The sequence below is a fragment of the Suricata suricatta genome, chromosome 7 (assembly GCF_006229205.1).
Source record: "Suricata suricatta isolate VVHF042 chromosome 7, meerkat_22Aug2017_6uvM2_HiC, whole genome shotgun sequence".
NCBI classification, from domain to species: Eukaryota; Metazoa; Chordata; class Mammalia; order Carnivora; family Herpestidae; genus Suricata; species Suricata suricatta.
This window is the reverse complement of record NC_043706.1, coordinates 17,864,837-17,886,117: the sequence shown is the minus strand read 5'-3', so window position 1 is coordinate 17,886,117 and position 21,281 is coordinate 17,864,837. Positions and strand designations below refer to the sequence as shown.

At 46.1% G+C, this 21,281-nt stretch overlaps 1 long non-coding RNA gene across 1 annotated transcript; it reads left to right on the top strand.

The window, feature by feature from the left end:
• The first annotated feature begins 687 nt into the window (after positions 1 to 687).
• On the top strand, positions 688 to 3,721 carry LOC115296219. The gene is made up of 3 exons (XR_003910785.1): positions 688 to 826; positions 965 to 1,108; positions 3,508 to 3,721. It is a non-coding gene; the product is annotated as an uncharacterized LOC115296219 (long non-coding RNA).
• The last annotated feature ends 17,560 nt before the right edge of the window (positions 3,722 to 21,281 follow it).

The following is a 21,281-nucleotide window of genomic DNA, read 5'->3' as shown; positions in this document are numbered from 1 at the left end:
CTCCATTGTATAGATAAACCACATCTTCTTGATCCATTCGTCAGGTGATGGACATTTCGGCTCTTTCCATGATTTGGCTATTGTTGACATTGCTGCTATGAACATTGGGGTACATGTGCTCCTATGCATCAGCACTTCTGTATCCCCTGGGTAAATCTCTAGCAGTGCTATTGCTGGGTCATAAGGGAGTTTTATTGTTAATTTTTTGAGGAACCTCCACACTGTTTTCCAGAGCGGCTGCACCAGTTTACATTCCCACCAACAATGTAGGGGGGTTAAAAAAAATTTTTTTAATGTTTATCTATTTTTGAGAGAGAGAGAGACACAGAACACGAGTGGGGGAGAGGCAGAGAGAGAGAGAGAGAGAGCGAGAGAGAGAGAGAGAGAGAGAGAGAGAGAGAGAATTCAAACTAGGCTCTAGGCTCCAAGCTATTAACACAGAGCCCAACATGGGGCTCGAACCCACAGACTGTGAGATCATGACCTGAGCCGAAGCTGGACGCTCGATCGACTGAGCCACCCAGGGGCCCCAAGAAGCGTTTTCTTAAACAGTTATGTGCTTGGCATTGTGATGGCGATACAGCCCCAAGGAGGTCACTCACTGATTCTGATTGTCAGCACAAACAATGGAACATGTGGTGTGTGTCATAATGGAAGAATAAAGTGCTTTTGGAGCAGAATATGGAGCAACTGGCCACAAGGGAGGCAGGAAAGGCTTTCCAGAAGAGGAAACATGAACTGGGCCTTGGTGGATGTGCAGGAATCAAGAAGGCAGGAAGAAATGGCGGCGCGGGAGGAGCACATAACAGGAGTTGGGGTCTGGCAGGTTTGGGGAGCAGTAAGATATTCCATTGTGCCTGGAACTGGTGTTTTAAGTGCATCTGGAGAAGGGGGCTGGGAGGTGATTTCTAGTACCTGGCTCTTTCCCCCCAAACTTCTCTAATAGTTTTCTCATATTTTGTAGAATTTCCAGTGGAGGAGAGAATGTCAGCCCACTCAAAAGATTCACCAGCTTCATCAGTGGCAGCCGGGAGGACACATTGGCCCCAACCTCTGTCCTCACCCTACCGGACGTCCAACCCCTCGAAGGGCGCAGCTGTGTTCCTAGGTGGGACTCTGGCACCGTGTCGGGGACCACCTCTTGCACCTGCCGGTAGTCGCTAAAACTGGTTCCTCAGCGAGGAATGGGATTTTTGCAGGCCTGGGAAGCGTGAGAGTGAGTCAGCCCTCGGTGTTGTGTAACAGAGGACGGGAGGGGACACCCCGGGTGGGTGGTTTCAGCCCCACCGACTCGCCCTGGCTTCCTGCATCCTGCGGGCTCTGACGTGACACCTGGCTTCCACGGAGCACCTTTAAGTGCGCATTTTACAAATGCCATCTCGTTTTATCTTTAACCCGACAGTGCGAGGTGATGGTCTAATCCTCATGTGGATGATGTGGTGATCAAAACTCAGACGTTGAGTAGCCTATTCAGTGCCCAAGAGACAGAAGAAGGCACTGCGTTATGCATTTGTCTCTCCGTGAGTGAGAGTGGGAAGGGAGGCCCTAATAGACACCTACCTGGACGATTCAGCTGCACTTTATTATTCCAAAGGAGGCTAAGTTCTGCCCCCTACTCGACATTCCGAGTAGTTTATCCAGAGTACTAGCTGTTTATCCATAGTATTGGGGTAAAGATGAGTGACTCAGGTCGGTGGGAAATGGAAATTAATCACCTATGGAGAGATGCGTCCTCACAAAACCTCTGTGAAGTAGTTCCTTATCCTCATTTTGCAGATAAAAAGATTGAAGCTCAGAAAGGTTAAGAAATTTGCCTGAGGACAGGGGCACCTGGCTGGCTCTGTGGATTAGGCATCCGACTTCGGCTCAGGTCATGATCTCACAGTTTGTGGGTTCAAGCCCTGCATTAGGCTCTGTGCTGACAGCTCAGAGCCTGGAGCTGCTTCAGATTCTGTGTCTCCCTGTGTCTCTGCCCCTCCTCCACTTGTGCTCTGTCTCTGTCTTTTAAAAATAAATAAATGTTAAAAAAGAAAGAAAGAAAGAAAGAAAGAGAGAGAGAAAGAGAGAGAGAAAGAAAGAAAGAAAGAAAGAAAGAAAGAAAGAAAGAAAGAAAGAAAGAAAGAAAGAAGAAAGAAAGAAACTTGTCTGAGGACAGACACACAGTCAGTGAGCGTCAGAGTTGAAATTCTAACCCAGAACTGTGTGCGTCACCACTCCCCTGGAAAGGCCAGCGTGGAACCTTGGTGTCCCTGTTAGCAGCTGGCCAGGCAGAGCTGCTGATGAATCACGGGTGAGCAAGACGTGTTCTATCTGCCCTCCTGCCTTCCAGCAGCCTTCCCACTCCTGCTTCCGTCTCCTGTCCCCGAGCACCCAGTCCTCTTCCATTGCTCTTTGGCTGATGAAAAAAGCTCTTCTCTGACTGCGTATATCAGAGAGGTTGGCAAATGGCTTTCCTATTGTCTATTGTCATTACAGCAGACAGAGTGATCCTTTTAAAATCAAAATCGGGCCGTGTCCACTCAGGGCTTCTCATGGCTTGTTTCAGAGTAAATGTGAACTTTACAAAGGCGAACCAGGGCCTGCAGATACGGCCCCAGTTACCTCCCCTGTTGCTCTTCTCTTCTGCCCATCCCCTCTTTCTTTCACTCATGTGTCTCCACATTGCCATGTGCTGTTATTTGATAGTGCTGAGCATAATCCCACCTCAGGACGTTTGCACATGCTATTGTCTCTGCTAAATTGCTTTTTCTCTGGAGATGCTTAGGGCTTCCTTGTTCACGTCATTCAATTCTCTGTTCAGTTCCCTGTTGCACCTTAATTAAGAAGCCCCTCTGACTGCTCAATTTAAATAGGACTTACTCCCCATTGGTGCCTCACACTCTCCATTCCTCTACCCTGCTTTGATTTTCCCCATAGCAACTAAAACATTATATGTAAGTTTGTTTATGTGTATATTTAGCTTTATCAATAAAGGAACTCTGTGTTAGTTTCTGAAGCATTTCCAGAACAACAACAACAACAAAAACTAGGCCATATCTCCAGCATTCGGGTACACATCGGATGCTCAACAAATATTTGCTGAAAGAATAATAAAGTAGCAGATAAAATGAAGGTGTTGATGGCTATACCCTATTGCTGAAATATTTGCATTTTCTTTAAAGTTTACAAAGTGGTACTTTCATCTGAAGAAATGGATGATGAATGCTCAGATACTTTCTTTTGTAAGTAAGGAGCATAGTTTTGGTGGAGAAGCCTCTTGAATTAGAGCCTGACAGAGAAATTCCTTTCTTTTTACCTGCGAGCGGGGCTCGGTGTGAATCCGCAAGAGAATCTTAGATCTTAAATCTAAGAGTGCTGTCCGACAGATCGTCCGTGAAAAGTGAGGTAGTTTTCACTTGCACTTTCCAACATGGTACCCACAAGCCACATGTAACTCTTGTGCACTTGAAGTATGCTTAGTGTGACCAAGCAACTGAATTTCCTATTTTATTTTTTAACAACTCACAGGGCTAAGCCTTGATAACGACCGGAAATGGACCCTGAAGAGGAGAGCCAGGGAGCTCCCTGCAGGTTCTGTGAGAAACCCCCAGCCCACCCTCCCCGATGGTATGCATCAGGCCAATAACATTGACCTTGCCGTTTCCACCAAGATCTAAGAGGACCTGAGACAACATGATTCCTTTTTCTTTTTTAAAAAATGTTTTTAATGTTCATTTATTTTTGAGAGAGAGACAGAGCTTGAGCAGGGGACGGGCAGAGAGAGAGAGGGAGACATAAAATCTGAAGCACGTTCCAGGCTCTGAGCGGTCAGCACAGAGCCCAACATGGGGCTCGAACCCACCAACCATGAGATCATGACCTGAGCTGAAGTCAGATGCTTAACTGATTGAGCCTTATTTTTTCATTTTTTTAATGTTTATTTTTTTGAGAGACTCAGAGTGTGAGTGAGAAGGGGCAGAGAGAGAGGGAGACACAGAATCTGAAGCAGGCTCTAAACTCTGAGCTGTCAGCATAGAGCCCGAAATGGGGCTTGAACTCAGAAATGTGAGATCATGACCTGAGCCAAAGTTGGTCATTTAACCAGCTGAGCCACACAGGTGCCCCATGCTCCATTTCTTTAACTGACTTGTTCTCTCATATCAATTTCTGTAAGCTCAGTATATACTCCCCAAGAGTCTCGTGACCCCATTAGATAGCATCTTCTGTCTGTTGTTGATAATAGGAAACTGATTCACAGCATGACTGTCATGAGCTGAGGCCTCAAAATGAGTCATAGAAGATGTAAGGCTAGATTTAGCAAGATACCAGCCCTCATTCCCTTAGCAGGCGGATTGGTCAGTGACTCAAATACAAATCTACCAGAACCTGGGGGTAATAATAAGAGCATTGATGGGGGCGGTGGCGGGGAACCTCAGTGGCCCAGTCAGTTAAGCATCTGACTCTTGATTTTGGATCAGGTCATAATTTCACAGTTTGTAGGATCGAATTCCTCATTAGTCTCTGCACTGATAGTGCTTAGCCTGCTTGGAATTCTCTTTCCCCTGACCTCTCTGCCCCTCCTTTGCTCTCTCTGTTTCAAAATAAAGAAATAACCTTTAAAAAAAAAAAGAGCATTAATGGTATGCTACATAGCATTCCATGAAGTTTACATCATGAAGTACACCCATTTTGCAAATTAAGAAATTGAGAAACAGAGAGGTAAAGTTTGTCAAAGATGACACAAACTGTGTAACGTAATAAGTGTTATTGTTTTAAAAGCCACTACATTTTGGACAGCTTTTTTATGTAGCAATAGCTGATATTGGAGCTTTGGGGATTTTTGCCATCATGGTCATGGTAGGACCTTTCACTAAAGATGACACAGCAGGTAAAAGGCTAAGTGAGGACTCGAACCCAACAGTATGATGGCCTAGCCAGTGCCCAGTGTGCCCCACTATGTCTCATGTGGCACGATCTGGGTGGGCACACGTGGCCTCCACTCCCCCTCCTGTCACCCACCCTGCACAGCTTCAACCACGTACTCCTTGCCACTCACAACCTGGCTGTGTGTCAGACACCAAGACGGAGTCTCTCTTCTTTCTCTACCATCAATACCTGCTCTTCTTCCTGTCAATAGGCGACTCAAAGAAGAATCACAGAATAGCAAAGTGTGCCAAGGCCATTAGTGCACAAGAAAGAGTTGTGCTTTTCTCAGTGGGAAAATCACCACCAGACCGGGCTGATGGGGACTGAAGAGCAGTTGGAAGAAGTGAAGTCTAAAGATGGCCACTAGATCATGAGATAGTAGATCTTATAAAGACTGGGACCCTGACCTTGGAGCCGAAGGACTGGATGAAAAGCAGGATGCTGCTAAGTCCCCCTTAGAAGGCGTCAGCATCAGGAAGTTTCTACTGCATGACAAAACTCCCAAAGGCTTAGCAGCTTTGTTATTTTGTACAATTCTGTGGGTTGACTGGGTGGTTCTTGTCTGGGCTTGCACAGACTAGGGTGGTCTCACTCGTACGTCTGCAGCCTCCGTGAGAAGAGTTGAGATGATGGGAGCCTTTCTCCACGTGCTTTCACATTCTCAAGGAAGCAGGCAAGACTCCTGCATATGGTAGCAGAAGGGCTCTCAGCAGCAAGAGAAGGTGAATCTCAATATACAAGCACTTTTCAAACTTCTGCTTGGATCACCTGTGCTGATGTCCAATTGGCCAAAGCAAGTCACAACGCCATATCCAGATTCCAAGGATGGAGACACATACTCTTGATGTGAGGGAGAAGCTGCAAAGCCACACTGAAAAATTGCATGCAGTGTCCCCATGGGAAAGAATTTGCAGGCAGCTTGCAATCTACCATAGTTTCTGAGCGGAACGGTCATTTCCAAGTACTACCCAGAACATGTTGGCAATGTTGTCACATTCTGACTTTTCACAGTGGAACCATTGTCACCAAAAGGGAAAAATAGAAATCAAGTCTTAAATCTAAAATATAGCAACTCTGAAAATGAACAAATCAGGAGACTACAGATGCTGGCGAGGATGTGGAGAAACGGGCACCCTCCTATGCTGTTGGTGGGAATGTAAACTGGTACAGCCGCTCTGGAAAACAGTGTGGGGGCCCCTCAAAAAAAATTAACAATAGAACTCCCCTATGACCCAACAATAGCACTGCTAGGGATTTACCCAAGGGACACAGAAGTGCTGATGCATAGGAGCACATGTGCCCCAGTGTTCATAGCGGCACTGTCAACAATAGCCAAATCATGGAAAGAGCCTAAATGTTCTTCAACTGACAAATGGATCAAGAAGATGTGGTTTATCTATACGATGGAATACTATATGGCAATGAGAAAGAATGAAATCTGGCCATTTGTAGGAAAGTGGATGGATCTCGAGGGTGTCATGCTAAGTGAAGTAAGTCAGGCAGAGAAGGACAGAAACCATGTTTTCACTCATATGTGGAACAGGAGAAACTTAACAGAAGATCATGAGGATGGGAGGGGGGGAAAATAGTTAAGGAGAGGGAGGGAGGCAGACCACAAGAGACTCTTAAATACTGAGAAAAAACTGAGGGTTGATGAGTGTGGGGGAGATGGGGAAACGGGTGATGGGCATAGATGAGGGCACTTGTTGGGATGACCACTGAGTGTTATATGGAAACCAACTTGAGAATAAACTATACAAGAAAAAAAAATACAGCAACTCTGGAATGATAGCTCAACTTGATGGAAGAAGGTTTTGGCGGAAGTATGGAGGAAGGTACTGCACAGTAGTAGTCTTAGAGAAAATCCCAAAGAGTTCCAAATTCAGTAAACTTGGCAATACTGGTCCCTAGCAGTGTCTTTTAGAATTGCAACAGTTCAGGGGTACCTGGCTGGTTCAGTTGTTAGAGCCTGCAGCTCTTGATCTCTGGGTCATGAGTTTGAGTCCCATGTTGGATGTATAGATTGCTTAAATAAATACACTTTAAAAAATTGCAACAGTTCAGTCTTCCGGGTTGAAAGAGAATTAAATCTCTGAGTGAGCCTGCTGATTGGGTTATGATGGACACTCCAGTTAATTTATCTGTGAGGTCAAACTCCCTCTTCTTATTTAACTTCTCTTGACCCTACCACCCCCATTAGGAGCAGCTCTCGGGACTATGTGACCCCATCTCCCTGTCCATGGCTGGTCCACAAAGGGAGAGCAACAGAGAAACTGAACCAAGAAATACACAGGTTTTGGCAAATGCCAGGGGCATTTGCATGACAGTGGTGGAGAGCTCGGTTGAGACTATAGTAAGGAAAGCTCTGGGCAAACTCAAATGATAAGAAATCAGAAACCACACAAAAGCATGATGTGATTATTCAGAGAGGAAATTCCACTGCCCATGTAGAAATGAGCATGTCTGGATGTTTGGTTATGTCCTGTCTCCTGGCCAGCTCCTCTTAGCGTTACCTTAAACATGACTGTAATGATTTTTTTTATGTCTTTTATTTATTTTTGAGAGACAGAGGGAGACAGCACGAGCAGGGGAGGTTCAGAGAGAGAGGGAGACACAGAATCTGAAGCAGGCTCCAGGCTCTGAGCTGGCTGTCAGCACAGAGCCCAACGTGGCACTTGAACCCACGAACCATGAGATCATAACCTGAGCTGAAGCTGGCTGCTCAAACGACTGAGCCACCCAGGCGCCTCTGTAATGATTATTTTTAAGTTTATTTATTTGTTTTGAGAGAGGAAGAGACAGAGATAGTGGGGGGGAGGGTCAGAGAAACAGAGAGAGACAGAGAGAGACAGAGAGAGAGAGAGAGAGAGAGAGAGAGAGAGAATGAATCCCAAGCAGGCTCCTCACTCTTAGCACAGAGCCCAATGCAAGGCTCAAACTCTTGAACCATGAGATCATGACCTGAGCTGAAATCAGGAGTCAGATGTTTAACTGACTGAGCCCCCCAGGCTCTCCAGCTGTAATGATTTGATTCTAGATTTATTAGCTCTTCCAACTGTAGCACTTATGACTTATTGATTTGCTGTCTCAATCTCTCTGGTCCAATTTTTCAAAAGACTTTGACTGGTCCATCTTATCTTTCAAGCCAGGCCACACAACAGCATGGTTGTTGGAAGGCCAGTCATGGCTCCTGTCAGCCACAAGAATGAAGCATGGTCCCTTCTCAAAGATGCTGCCCCGGACAGATGATGGCAGCCACACCTGGTATATAACACAGGTTCACAACTTTGTACTCATGTATGCATTCACCCATACGTATATTTCTGTAAGAAACATTTTTTGAGCACCTCCCCCACCTACTTCTCTAAACTTCCCAAGACTCACAGCATCATGATGTGCTGTAACTCTTGTTACTCGGCGTGATTCCTTTCACACAAGCAGAGCTAAGAGAAGCATTTGTGCATCCCCAAACTCCCGGCGTTCTCTGACGTATTTCTCCTTCTAGAGGCAGAAAGTACCTTTTATACACTGGCTGGTTGCCTCATTCTCTAAGTCATGGTACCTTAGCTTGTGTCCCAAGCGCTCAGACTAACAGCCAACTGGCACCCATGCCCAGGAGATGTTTCTGGGGCTCCTTTGCTTCGGCAGGCAACCCTTGGGAGCTTCCCTTGGGCCTGGGAAGAGGAAGTGGAGATTCCAGCTGCTGTGCTAAGTCTGCCTCATTCCTACTTGGCATGACCTACAACAGTGCTGCTGTCGTCATTTCTTCTGTGTCTGCTCCCTCTTGCCCATTGGCATGAGTGACCACTTCTCTGACAACTTCACCAGTGAGAGGAAGTCAGGAGGGGAAGGAGCTCAGTCAGGCTGGGGTTAGAAGCCTCCCTAGAATGCTGTGATGGGCAGACTGATGGTCCTCCTAAAAATATCCATGTCCTAATTCCGGAAACCTTTGAATAGCTTACCTTACATAGCAAAAGGGATCTTGTAACTATGATAAAGTTAAGGAACCTCAGGTAGGGAAGATTATCTTGGATTGTCCAAGTGGCTGATGTCATCACATGGGTCCTTATGAGAGGGAAACAGGAGGGTCAGAGTCAGAAAAGAGATGTGATAAGTTTGGAGTGATTCTCTTAGAAGACAGAGATGGGGTCCAGGATCCAAGGAATACAGATGGTCTCCAGAAGCTGGAAAAGGCAAGGGAACAGATTTCCCCCTAGAGCCTTTAGAAGGAACTGGCACTTTGATTTTAGCCTGTGAGGCCCATTTCAGACATCTGGCCTCAAGACTGGCTGATAATAGGTTGGTGCTATTTGAAGTCACTCAAGTTTGCGGGGATTTGTTACTGAGCAACAGGGAACTAATGTGTCAGCAAGGTGGCCAGCCTAGCATATACACAGATATCTTTCCTCTGGTTGTATGAGCTGAGGTCTTGGTCATCAGCAACAGAAAACAATGCTTGCAAACACACACAGAGAAAAAATTTATTGATAGACTAACATCAGGCTCACAAAATGGATGGGAAATCTGAGGATCCAGGCTTAAAACTAGACAGCGCTCAAGGGAGGCCACCCAACAGGGGTCACAGACAAGGCTACATGACAGAGATGACTGGGTAAGCGCATTGACCCAGGACATCACTGCTGTTTTCGTGAATGGCTTATGCACTGTCTTTGCATCACTGTGTCACTTCCTCAGAATTCAAGCACTTGGCCACAGCATCTAAATGGCAGAGCTTGGATCACTTGCTTGGGCTCTGGCTGACAGAGAGGGAGCCTGATCTCCCCACTCTGGTTTCCATAGTGGGGGCAGAGCAATGAATCCTGACGATGCCAGAGAGTTTGCACAGGCAGAGAGTTTCCCAAACATCTGACAAATTCCAAATACAGCAGCCTTCCTAAGCTGCTCTCCTATTTTCAGTGTACCCCAAGGAGAATTCTCATGGTGGAAATGTAACCAGGTTCTGATGTCCAAGGGATTGAGCCCAGGCAGACAGCAGATCTAAGTGGGAGATAATGGGGAGTAAGATGGAAACCAATGGTGGATAGGAAAATAGGCACATTACAAAAGTCCCTTGTGGGGGTGCCTAAGTGGCTCAGTCGGTTGAGCATCTGACTCTCGATTTTGGTTCAGTTCATGATCTCATGGTTTGTGGGACTGAGCCCTAAGTTGGAGTCTGTGATGAAAATGTGGACCCTGCTTGGGATTCTCTCTCTCCCTCTTCTCTGCCTCTTTCCCACTCATTCTCTCTCTCTCTCTCTCTCTCTCTCTCTCTCTTTCTCAAAAATAAATAAATAAACAAACTCTATTTCCGTTCTGGTTGGTTCTTAATCTAACCCCTGATGATTCAATCAGATCCCACTGAAACCACAGTAAGGGCTCTTGCTGACATCCTGTCCACCCCTTCCACTCCCTCTGTCTCCTGATGAACGTTGGTGATTCCCTGTGCGCCCACTGCCCCATGCATGGCATGTCCCCTCCACTTGTGAACCTTGGGTAATAAACTATCTTTCCAACGGCCATTGTCTCTTGATCTGTTGGCCTCACCATACTTGAGTGATCATAAAATTCCTACTTTAGAATGTTGAATCACATCTCTGTGGGTGTTGGATGAGTAAAATTCTGATGCTGATTGAATGGTGTGTAGGTATTAGTTTTATCTGTGGATCTCCAGATCTTGGGAAATCACAGAACAAGAAGTCTGTCTAATTAGCTCCAACACAGTTTGCTATGTTCCAAGTTACTGTGGGGTTTATTTCTGAGGAAGCACCAGCCTTCCGTGGAGAAGCATAAAACCTCTATGGAGGTACTTCTGACAGCAGCAGGGGGACTACCTGGGCACTTGTTAGAAATGCAGTGTCTGGCTCTGCCCAAGACTCCTGAATCAGAATGTGCATATTACTCTGCCCTCATCAGGTGGTTCTTCCCCATTCAAGAGCGATCTATTAATCTGTGTTCTATTAATTCTTGATCACGCCTGCAGTGTCCAGGGCAGGATTCTTATGCATCGGACCACCCTTCTCACTAACCAGGTTTGTTCTTTCTCCTGTGCTACTCTCTGAGCCCCAAATCTATGTCCTTGAACTCTGTGTCACTCCTCCACCTCAGCTACAAGGGATAGTAGCAACACGGTTCCAGATTTAGCGGGGAGGTCCCAGTGTGTGGTCTAAGATGTTTCCTCCAGGGCAGAAACCCCACCCATTCGCTTGTGACTTTCTTTTCTTTCTCCTTTTTATTGTGGAAAAGTATACATAACACAAAAGTTTTCATTTTAACCCTTTTTAAATATATAGTTCAGTGGCACTTATGTATAGTCACATGGCTGTGCAAATATTCCCACCATCTGTCTGCAGGTCCCACGTGTTTTCACTCTTCTAGCTAGAACACGACAGAAATGAACAGCTCCATGGGTGGTGATGCCACGTAGGGGTTCCTGCTTTCTCTGCGACTTGTAAGATCTTTGCAAAAATCTCTAATGGGAATGGAAAGCATAGCCTAAGCCATGAAGAAGATATTTCCCAAGAGATTTAACAAGAGGGTCTTCTCCTAGGATCCAAAAGTTGTTCCTCAGCCACACAACCTCAAAATCCAATTTGTTAGAATGGCGAGAGCAAATCTGCCTCTTGGGAAATGGGCATTTATGAAACAGTCGGGACTGATATGAGATCAGAACGCCATGTACATACCACATGCATGAGAACTGCAGGTTCCTCCTGGCCAGAGCGTGTAGACTGAAATATCACATGGAGAACGAAGTGTAACCAGGAGGTGATTTGATGAGCACACCGTCAAAACAAGAGGCACTGCTAGATCCGAATATCAAATGTCCCAGGCGGCTGCTCCATCTCCACACTGACCCCAGTCCTTGGCCAAAGCACCTGCTCCCCAGGACAATTCTTTCATGTCTTTTCCTAGACTTCGCCACCCTGTCTTCTCTCCTTGGGAACATTAATATCAACAGTTATGGTCAAGTTCTGTCCTTTGAAGCCTAGGCTAGTTTCACAGTCTCTCTCTCTCAGGGAAAATTTTTATTTCCAATTTCTAGGGAAAAGCTAATGGAAACTGGTAACAGCTCTATTGTTCAATGGCTTCTTCTTTTCCTTTTTTTTTTTTTTTTCCTTTCTGTGGTTTTTATTTTCACTTCCTGGGTTCCATTAGTGCCTCTACTGAGGCTTTCATTATTAACGTACTTTTGCTATGAATTGGACTGGCTGGGGGAGGGGCATGTTAGGATTGCTCAAGACTTGGTCTTTTTGCATCAAGTCTGTTTTTCAGAGCCCTGTGAATGTGTCGGCCTCCCACAATACCCGTTCCACACAATCAGTGTCGTCACCACTTCTTCCTTTATGCACGTGCTCTTTATTTCACAGTAGGTGATTTTTAAGCGGAGTAACTCTTTTCAAGTTTGGGTTCTGTTTCCTGTTCGGTTTGGCACCATCCTGCTCCTTGTGCCCTGTAGGCTTAGCTCCTGTCCTCTACCCAGTCCTTGGAGCTTTTCTCCTGACGTCTTAGATCTAGCCCTGGCTGCTTTGTTTACAACCACCTGGTTGGCGGAGGAGGGGCGGGAGAGGGGGGGTTCTGACAGTCCAGATGCCCGGGCTGCATACACACCAAACTGTTCAAACTTTCCACAGCGGGGCCCCAGCTTTGGTACTTTTCCAGTCCCCTCAGACCTTAGTTTCCAGATGATTCTAGTGTGGAGTCACACAGTCACCCAAGGGGCTGTCTCCCCCAGCTGCCTCCAGGCTCACTTTCAAGCAGGGTTTGCTTGTGTGTTTTAACTGAAATATGTTTGATGTATAATGTTGTGTCGGTTTAAAGTGTACATCATGTTGATGCGATACATTCATATATTGCGATATGATTGCTCACAGAATTCTCTCTTTCTTTAATTTTTATTTGTATTTTTTAAAAATTTAAATCCAAGGTAGTTAACATGGAGTATAATGATGGTTTCAGGGATAGAATTTAGTGATTCATCACTTACTAATAACATCCGGTGCTCATCCCAATGAATGCCCTCCTTAATGCCCATCACCCATTTAACCCCCCCCACCTCCTCTCTATCAACCCTCAGTTTGTTCTCCATATTTAAGAATCTCTTATATTTTGTCCCCCTGCCTGTTTTTATATTATTTTTGCTTCCCTTCCTTTATGTTCATCTGTTTTGGATCTTAAATGCTTCATATGAATGAAATCATATATTTGTCTTTCTCTGACTAATTTCGCTTAGCATAATACCTTCTAGTTCTATCCACGTAGTTGCAAATGGCAAGATTTCGTTCTTTTTGATTGCCAAGGAATACTCCATTTATCCGGCGATGGACATTGGGCTCCTTCCGTACTGTGGCTATTGCGGACAGCGCTGCTATAAGCATCGGGGTGCATGCGTCCCTTCCAGTCAGCATTTTTGTATCCTTTGGATAAATACCTAGTAGTGCAATTGCTGGGTCATAGGGTAGTTCTTTTTTAATTTTTTGAGGAACCTCCATACTGTTCTCTAGAGCGGCTGCACCAGTTTGCATTCCCACCAACAGTGCAAGAAGGTTCCTCTTTCTCTGCATTCTTGCGACATCTGTTGTTGCCTGAGTCATTGTTAGCCAGGATTATTTCTTTCTAATGGTGAGAAGAAGGGACCCTTTGCCTGGATCTCCAGGGATCAACTTTGAGGAATCCATGAACCCCTAGACTTGCATGGTTTTAAGGGGAGGGCTCACAGCTTTCATCCAATTCTGAAAGGGGTCTATGTCTTTAAAAAAAGCGGGGGGGGGGGGACATTGCTTTGAATACCCTTTATTCCCTGACAAGCTCTTACTCCCAGGGGCTTTCCAGCTTTTCTAGCATGGAAGCCCCTTCCTCTGTCCTGCAAGCACGGTGGACAGCCAGCGGCAGGGCCTGCCATAGCAGATGCTTTTCCTCCGTGTTCCCCTGATGCTCGCAGTTCTTCCAAATTCGTTGTTGGTCATTTGTTCCTCTCGTGTTTGCTGCTGAATCCCCTGCACTGTGGGTCTGTGTATCTGCTGGCCCAAACTTCCCCTTTGGTAACGCTTTCTTAATTCAAACTGTACGGGCAGGGTTTTTTCATTAGATGTCTTATTAGGTATACATGTATCTTTCTGGGGTTGGCCCTTTTCATTGTTTGTGATATTTGTATTGTATGGGGTGGACGTCTGTAAGAGGCAACACCTTGAACTTTCTCACAGAAGAGAAAATCCTTCTGTGCCCTTTCTGTCTGTTGTCTTCCAGGAAGTAGGGGACGGGAGGGTCAGTGATACTGAGTGCTTAGGTGTGACTGGGGGCGGGGCTTCAGCTACTCGCTCAGGTTTAATAACCCTCCGAGGAAGCCAGCATTTTTCGTTAATGTGGAAGTTCCCCTTAAATGTTTTATTTATTTATGTTGATAAATCATTTCCATTCTGTCGCATCCCCCAACACACACACTTCCATGTACCCTTCTCACCTGCTTCCCTATTCAGGACCGAAGCTGTCTGAGTAAAGGCCCTTGTTCCTTGGTATGCTGTTAAATTCTATCCTTTTCCTTAATCTGCCTTATCCCTATGGGACCTAGCAAAGTGCCTGTACGTGGTAGGTGCTCAGTCAATATTTGTTGAAAAGTACAGCCTATTTAAGAACAGAAAAGTACACTCATGGGACATGGGCTCTGGGTTTTCTTTTTTTTTTTTTTTAATATTTATTTATTTTTGAGAGAGTGTGTGACCAGGGGAAGGGCAGACAGAGGGGGCGACAAAAGATCCAAAGTGGGCTCTGCACTAACAGCAGTGAGTTAATGTAGGGCTCGAACTCATGAACCGTGAGATCATGACCTGAGCCAAAGTCAGACGTTCACCTGACTGAGCCACCCAGGTATCCTAGACCCTGGCCTTTCAAAACAGTCACTGAAAACCAGTACTTTGCTAATACTGTTGGTACAGCCTCCTCATGTCCATGCCTTTTTCTTTCTCGACCCGGTTTCAAATTTAAGACTTTAAGATTCTGGGTCTTTCTTTCACCTGTCCTCAGACTTGGTGACCCCTTTGCTGATCCCCGGTGCTTGATCTCAGGAAAAAAACCCTCAAGATTCTCACGCACCCTGCACAGGCCTGATGTGGGTGTCCCACCTCTGCTCCTGCTGTGTGACAGCTTCCTGAGCTAATTTCCAACCCGTGGCCTCATGTTGATTCTGCCATTCTGAAAGGGACTCTATGTGAAACCTGTTCTGTTACTCCTTGCTAAGCCAGGCCAATTTATAAAGATTTCCCCAGTGATTAGCCAGAGTATGGAAAGGTCAGCAAATGACAGCATGTTGCCCAGAGTCAGATAGCCACAATCACAGGGCTTTGCTTGAAAAAGGAGTGCAGTGTTGGAAAAGTTTTATGAATGATGTTGTCCATTGATGAAAATGTGGGGAGACGTGTAAGACGGGATATGACTTAATGAGGAACACCCATGTTCTGGGAGAAACCTGTTCTGGGATGTATGACATTCAATGAGGATGAAGGAGACACGCATTTATCAAGTGCTTTCTGATTGCCAGGCGCTGTGCTGAGTGCATGATCTTACGTATTCTCATGGTAATCCAGGAAGGTAGGTACTGTTTTGGTCCCTGTATTTATGTGTTCAGGCTGCCATGATGAAATGCCACAGACTGACTGGCTTAAACAACAGAAATTTACCTTCTCAAAGCTCTGGAGGCTGGGAAGTCCAAGGTCAAGGTGCTAGCAAGGTCGGTTTCTGGTGAAGCCTCTCTTCCTGGCTCATAGATGGCCACCTTGTCACTGTGTCCTCACATGGCTTTCTCTTTGCACAGGCACACACTCACACTCACACTCACACTCTTGGTGTCTCTTCCTCTTCTGCCAAGGACACTGGTCACTCTGGATTAGGGACATAGCCTTACGACCTCTTAGTTATCTCTTTAAAGGCTCTATCTCCAATATCATCACATTGGGATGGGCTTCCACGTGAATTTGGGGGGACCCAATATGATCCATAACAGTCCCTCTGTCAGGGGTAGGGAAAGTGAGATGGAGAGAGGTCAACCTCTTCCTTGCCCAAGGTCGCAATGAAGATGTGAAAAACAGAGATTTGAAACCACATTTGTTTGTCCTCAAAACCTGCACTCTGGGCCACCACACCACACGGCCACAGGTTTCAGAACAGAGGTGGCCTCACCAACCGCACAAGGGTGCGTGCACTGCCCGCTACCCCACCTCGTGGGCAGGCAGATGGGCCGTGTCCTGGGCCGGCGTCATCTTGGATGGGGATGAGGCACTCTCTCTATGTTCTGAGCAGCTTAGTGAAGCAGATTCTAAGCATGATGCCCATCAGCCCGTGGACATGTGTCAGGAGAAGCCTGGTTGCAGTTGGCATAGAGGCCAAGCTTTCCTGTACTCAGCTTGTCCTCCAGCTGTTCATCAACAAGGGTCTCCATTTACCAGCATACAGGGACACTTGAGTAAGTCAGTATTTCTATCCACCTCTTCCTTGATCCACAGGGACAACGGTGTGGCTATTGTTTGGGGGGGGGGGCTTGGAGGACTTCCACTAGGATTTCCAGTTACTCTGAGTTCTTTTAAAGGCTCTTCTGTCTGTGCCTGCCTTAAAGATGCTGGTCTGCCAATGCCCTACACTTTGCTTGTTCACGGGTATTATACTGGAGACATTTCTGCTTCTGCTTCTGCTGCTTCTTTTAGTATTTGTTTATTTTGGGAGAGAGAGAGAGAGAATGAGCTGGGGACGGGTATAGAGAGAGTGGGACAGAGGATCTGAAGCAGGCTCTGTGCTGACAGCAGCGAGTCTGAAGGGGGACTTGAAACTCACGAACTATGAGATCATGACCTGAGCCAACGTTATGTGCTCAACCGACTGAGTCACCCAAGCGCCCCTGGAGGCATTTCTTAAGGACAAGCTCTGGGCTTGCAATGTGTTCTTGTGACATGAATTAATGAGTGAATGAATGATTTTAAAAGTTTCTTAATGTTTATTTATTTTTGAAAACGCGTGCGAGAGACAGTGGGGGAGGGGCAGAGAGAGAGGGAAACACAGAATCCGAAGCAGGCTCCAGGCACTGAGCTGTCAGCAGAGAGCCCAATGTGGGGCTCAAACCCATGAACTGTTAGATCATGACCTGAGCCAAAGTCAGATGCCCAATAACTGAGACACCCAGGCGCCGCTAAATGTTTTTTTGTTGTTGTTATTTTTATTTTGAGAGAGAGACAGAAAGAGTGAAGAGGAGAGGACCAGAGAGAGCGGGAGAGAGAGAATCCCAAGGAGACTGCACTGTCAACATGGAACCCCACACGAGGCTCAAACTCATGAACCACGAGATCATGACCTGAGGCCAAATCAAGAGTCGGATGCTTAACCCACTGAGCCACCCAGGAGCCCTTTCCTAATGCTTTTATTGCCCATAATTCCACCAAACAAACAAGCAAACAAAAATCTGAGAATCTACTTTGTAAAGGAACTTCTTAGTAAATTACCTTAAAACAGCACCCACTGGTTAGTGTGATCCTTCAGCAGGCCTGCACTAGGCAGAGGGTATGTTAGAGAGGTAAAGCTTTTTGCTAAGACAACACAGAAAAGGGAGGTTGAGGAAACCCTGGTGGAGGTGATCTGGGGGCAGGACTTGAAGAATGAGTTGTAGTTTTCTGGGCAGGGAGGTGAGGAGAGGAAGATAGTCACAGGAAGGAGAGATTCCTTCATAGGTCTCCATTCTCCTTTCTTCTTTTTGCCCTGGGACTTTCCACTGTGCTTAATATGCCCAGAGGATTTCTTGGTCTTTGGTGGAAACTCTCAGAGCTGAAGATCTGGCTGACTGTAGACATAATAGATAAATTGGGGCGCTTGCTCCTGTCTTCTTGGAAAAGGGGTGGGAATCCAATAAACATAACTAATGTCTGTAGGGTGACCCTAGTCCTGGGACTTCCACAGTTGAATAAAAACGGAGGCTGTGACAAGGTGCCCTGGTGGGGTCTAGCATAGTGCAGTGTCTGTTTTTACGTACCATTGAAATGCATGACAAAAATCTATGCATTATAAAAGCAAGGTGAGGGGCACCTGGTTGGCTTTGTTGGTGGAGACCACCACTCTTGATCTCAAGGTTGTAAATTCAAGCTTCATGTTGGGTATGAAGATTACTTAAAAATAAAAATCTTAGGGGCACCTGGGTAACTCAGTCGGTTGAGCATCCGGCTTCAGCTCAGGTCACGATCTCAAGGTTTGTGGGTTCGAGCCCCATGTCAGGCTCTGTGCTGACAGCTAGCTCAGAACCTGGAGCCTGTTTTGGATTATGTGCCTCCCTCTCTCTCTCTGACCCTCTCCTCTTCATGCTGTCTCTCTCTCTCTCAAAAATAAATAAAACATTAAAAAGAATAATGGAAATCTTTTTTTTAATGTTTTATTTTTTCTTAATACAGGGAGACAGATCACGAGAGGAGGTGGGGCAGAGAGAGAAGGAGACAGAACTGGAAGCAGGCTCCAAGCTAGCTGTCAGCACAGAGCCTGACGCAGGGCTTGAACCCACGAACGTGAGATCTGACCTGAGCCGAAGTCGGAGGCTTAACCAACTGAGCCACCCAGGCTCCCAGAAAATCTTTTTTTAAAAATCAATATTAAAAGTAAGATAAAGGCAAAAAAACGTTTCTAAGGTTTAAGTAGACAATTTCTTTAGTGGTGTTTCCAACACAAGGGCAGGCTACTGGGGTTAAAAAAAAAGTTATTTAGGAAAGCAGAAGCGAGCTGGTCTGGGGTGGCCCCACAGCCACTCCTGACTGCAGGCTTAGTCTAGGATGCCCTGGCTGATCCTGACGGGCAATTGCAATTAATTAGCCAGCTAAGTGGGTTCCGAGGCAGTCTGGTTTGGCTAACAGGTTAACATGTTCACACTGATCCCAGGAGAACTGAGCCCTTGGTTCCATGTCGTTGTGTGGATGGATGGGACCTCCACTTGCATCTGAGACCTCCGGAGGCACCTGGAAAGGAAGGTACCTTCCTCAAGTGTGTCCTCACAACACCCAGCTCCCAAGGTGGGTTCTCTAGAACCAACTACAACTGTCTTCTTGTAATGCAGACAAAGTTGAAGGGTGCGGAGTGCTCAGACAAGTTTGATCTTGCCCCAACTTGAATCTTGCCTTGAGAAAACCGGGGTCCCTTCTTACATTCACTCCTTTCAAAATGGCCGAGAGATTATCTCCTGTCTCTTAGGGCTGGGCGGCCATTGTGGAATCCTGGCTCTCCCTCTCTACAGTGATGCGGGGAAAGAGTGTCACAAAGTGCTCTCAAAGCTTCACCACTCTTGTTCTCCATTGCCGTGAGTTCTAGAAGCATCGATCTTACTTCCTATAAACGTCAAGTGAAAAGGGGCCCTCCTGGCACCTGCATCAATAAAGGAAAAAGTCTGAGCCTGACTGGACCCACTCAGGGCTTCTGCTGCCCCAGTGACTCAGTTGAGCCTCCCAAAGGCTGGAAAACTTTGGAGCTGCTGCCTTGACTTCTTCGGTGGAAAGCCGTGTGGTCAGAGGGCCACACCCAGTTCTGCAAGGAGAGCAAGAAGGCGGCCTCAGGAATGAATCACAACCTTCCTCGCTGCCTCGTGAGCGCTTGGCAGGAAAGACAGAGAAGGTATCACAGAGCTCTGAATCACTTGAGTCACTAAAGCAGCCCGCTCTGAACCATTTGTACGGATTCTGAACATTTTATTTTGCCTAGAATTAAATATATACATAGGCTCTCTGCATGAAAGCTTTAGTCATGAGATAGGAAATTTAATGGAATGAAATGAAATGGTAACTCAATTTATAGTAGCTTCTCCTGGGAACATCTTGATTATCATTAAGGTCTCTGGCCAGCCTTAGAAAGTGCCTAATTGAGCAGCAGAGTCACCTATTTGTGAAGTCATTTCCTGGCTGCTGAAAGCCAGACGGCTTCTCATATTTGCTCATCACTTGGCTTTTTTAGACTCGCCATACACATGGCTCAAGTCCTGTGAGATCATCGTCGGGGCTAGTTGGTTCCACCAGGTTGGTACCAAGTGTGGTATATTAGAGCCAATGAATTCTCACCAGTGATGTTCGCTAGTAGCAAACACTTGTGCTTTCTGGCAATGAAAGCAAGAGATATCTGGAATCCTTAGAATATGAACAAGCCATGTTTTCTCCAGAGCACACATACATACGTATTTCTTCGTCTGTGTGCACATGAGTGTGCATTTGATCTGCTCTAGAGCATTGCCTCAAGTGAGTTGTTTTTATCATGTGATTTATTGCCTGCTTTTGAAATGAATTATGTCTACACGGCGTCTGACAGGGAACTCAACCCCAAGCACACACAGCCTTCATTAACTTACTCACCCAAACTTACGTTTCTTGGGCTCTACAACCTGTCTACTGTTCTGAGAGAGACAACTGTTAGTACTTATTAACATAGAATAATGCAGCTTACATTTTTTAAAAAGTTTATTCATTCATTTTGAGAGAGAGAGAGACAGAGAGAGCATGAGTAGAGGGGAGACAGAAAGAAAGGAAGAGAAAGAGAATCCCAAGCAGACTTGACACTGTCAGCCTGGAGCCTGATGCAGGGCTCGAACCCACAAACGTGAGATATTTTTCTTTTTAATTTATTTTATGTGCTTTATTTATTTCTGAGAGACAGACAGAGACAGCGTGAGCAGGGGAGGGTCAGAGAGAGAGGGAGATACAGAATCTGAAGCAGGCTCCAGGCTCTGAGCTGCAGCACAGAGTCCGATGTGGGGCTCAAACCCATTAACCGTGAGATCATGACCTGAGCTGAAGCCAGATGCTTAACCAACTGAGCCGCCCAGGCGCCCCACAAACGTGAGATCTTGACCAGAGCCAAGATCAAGAGTCAGACGTTTAACCTACTGAGCCACCCAAGCACCCCAGAACTCTGTCCTTCTTACCATTGTAGCTACCCAAGAAAGCCCAGACAGATTTTTTGTACTTTATTCCAAACTCTCTTAGAATGTTATCAAATCAGATTATCAATGGATGCCACAATTAATGAAAAAACACCCACCCTTACTCTCTTTATGGACACAAAAGACCTGCGGTCAGTTTTCTACTTAGAAGCTGTCATTGTTTAAGCCGCCCCAACAGAACGTTAAGCGTCAGCCCCTTTGGCAGGCACCCTCTGGACTTGGGCTTGTTCCTGGAGACCTGAGTGTGGGGGACCAGAGGGTCCTCAGGGGTGCTGAATGGTCTGGGCCAGGCTGCATCCACAGTGCCCCTAAATATCTCACTGCACAACCAAGGTCCAAGCTCTGCTTTTGCCTGAATCAGATTTTTAAAAAATAAATTCTAGTTTGGGATGACTTCAAATTTACAGAAAAGTTGCAAAGAAAGTACAGAGAGTTCCTATAT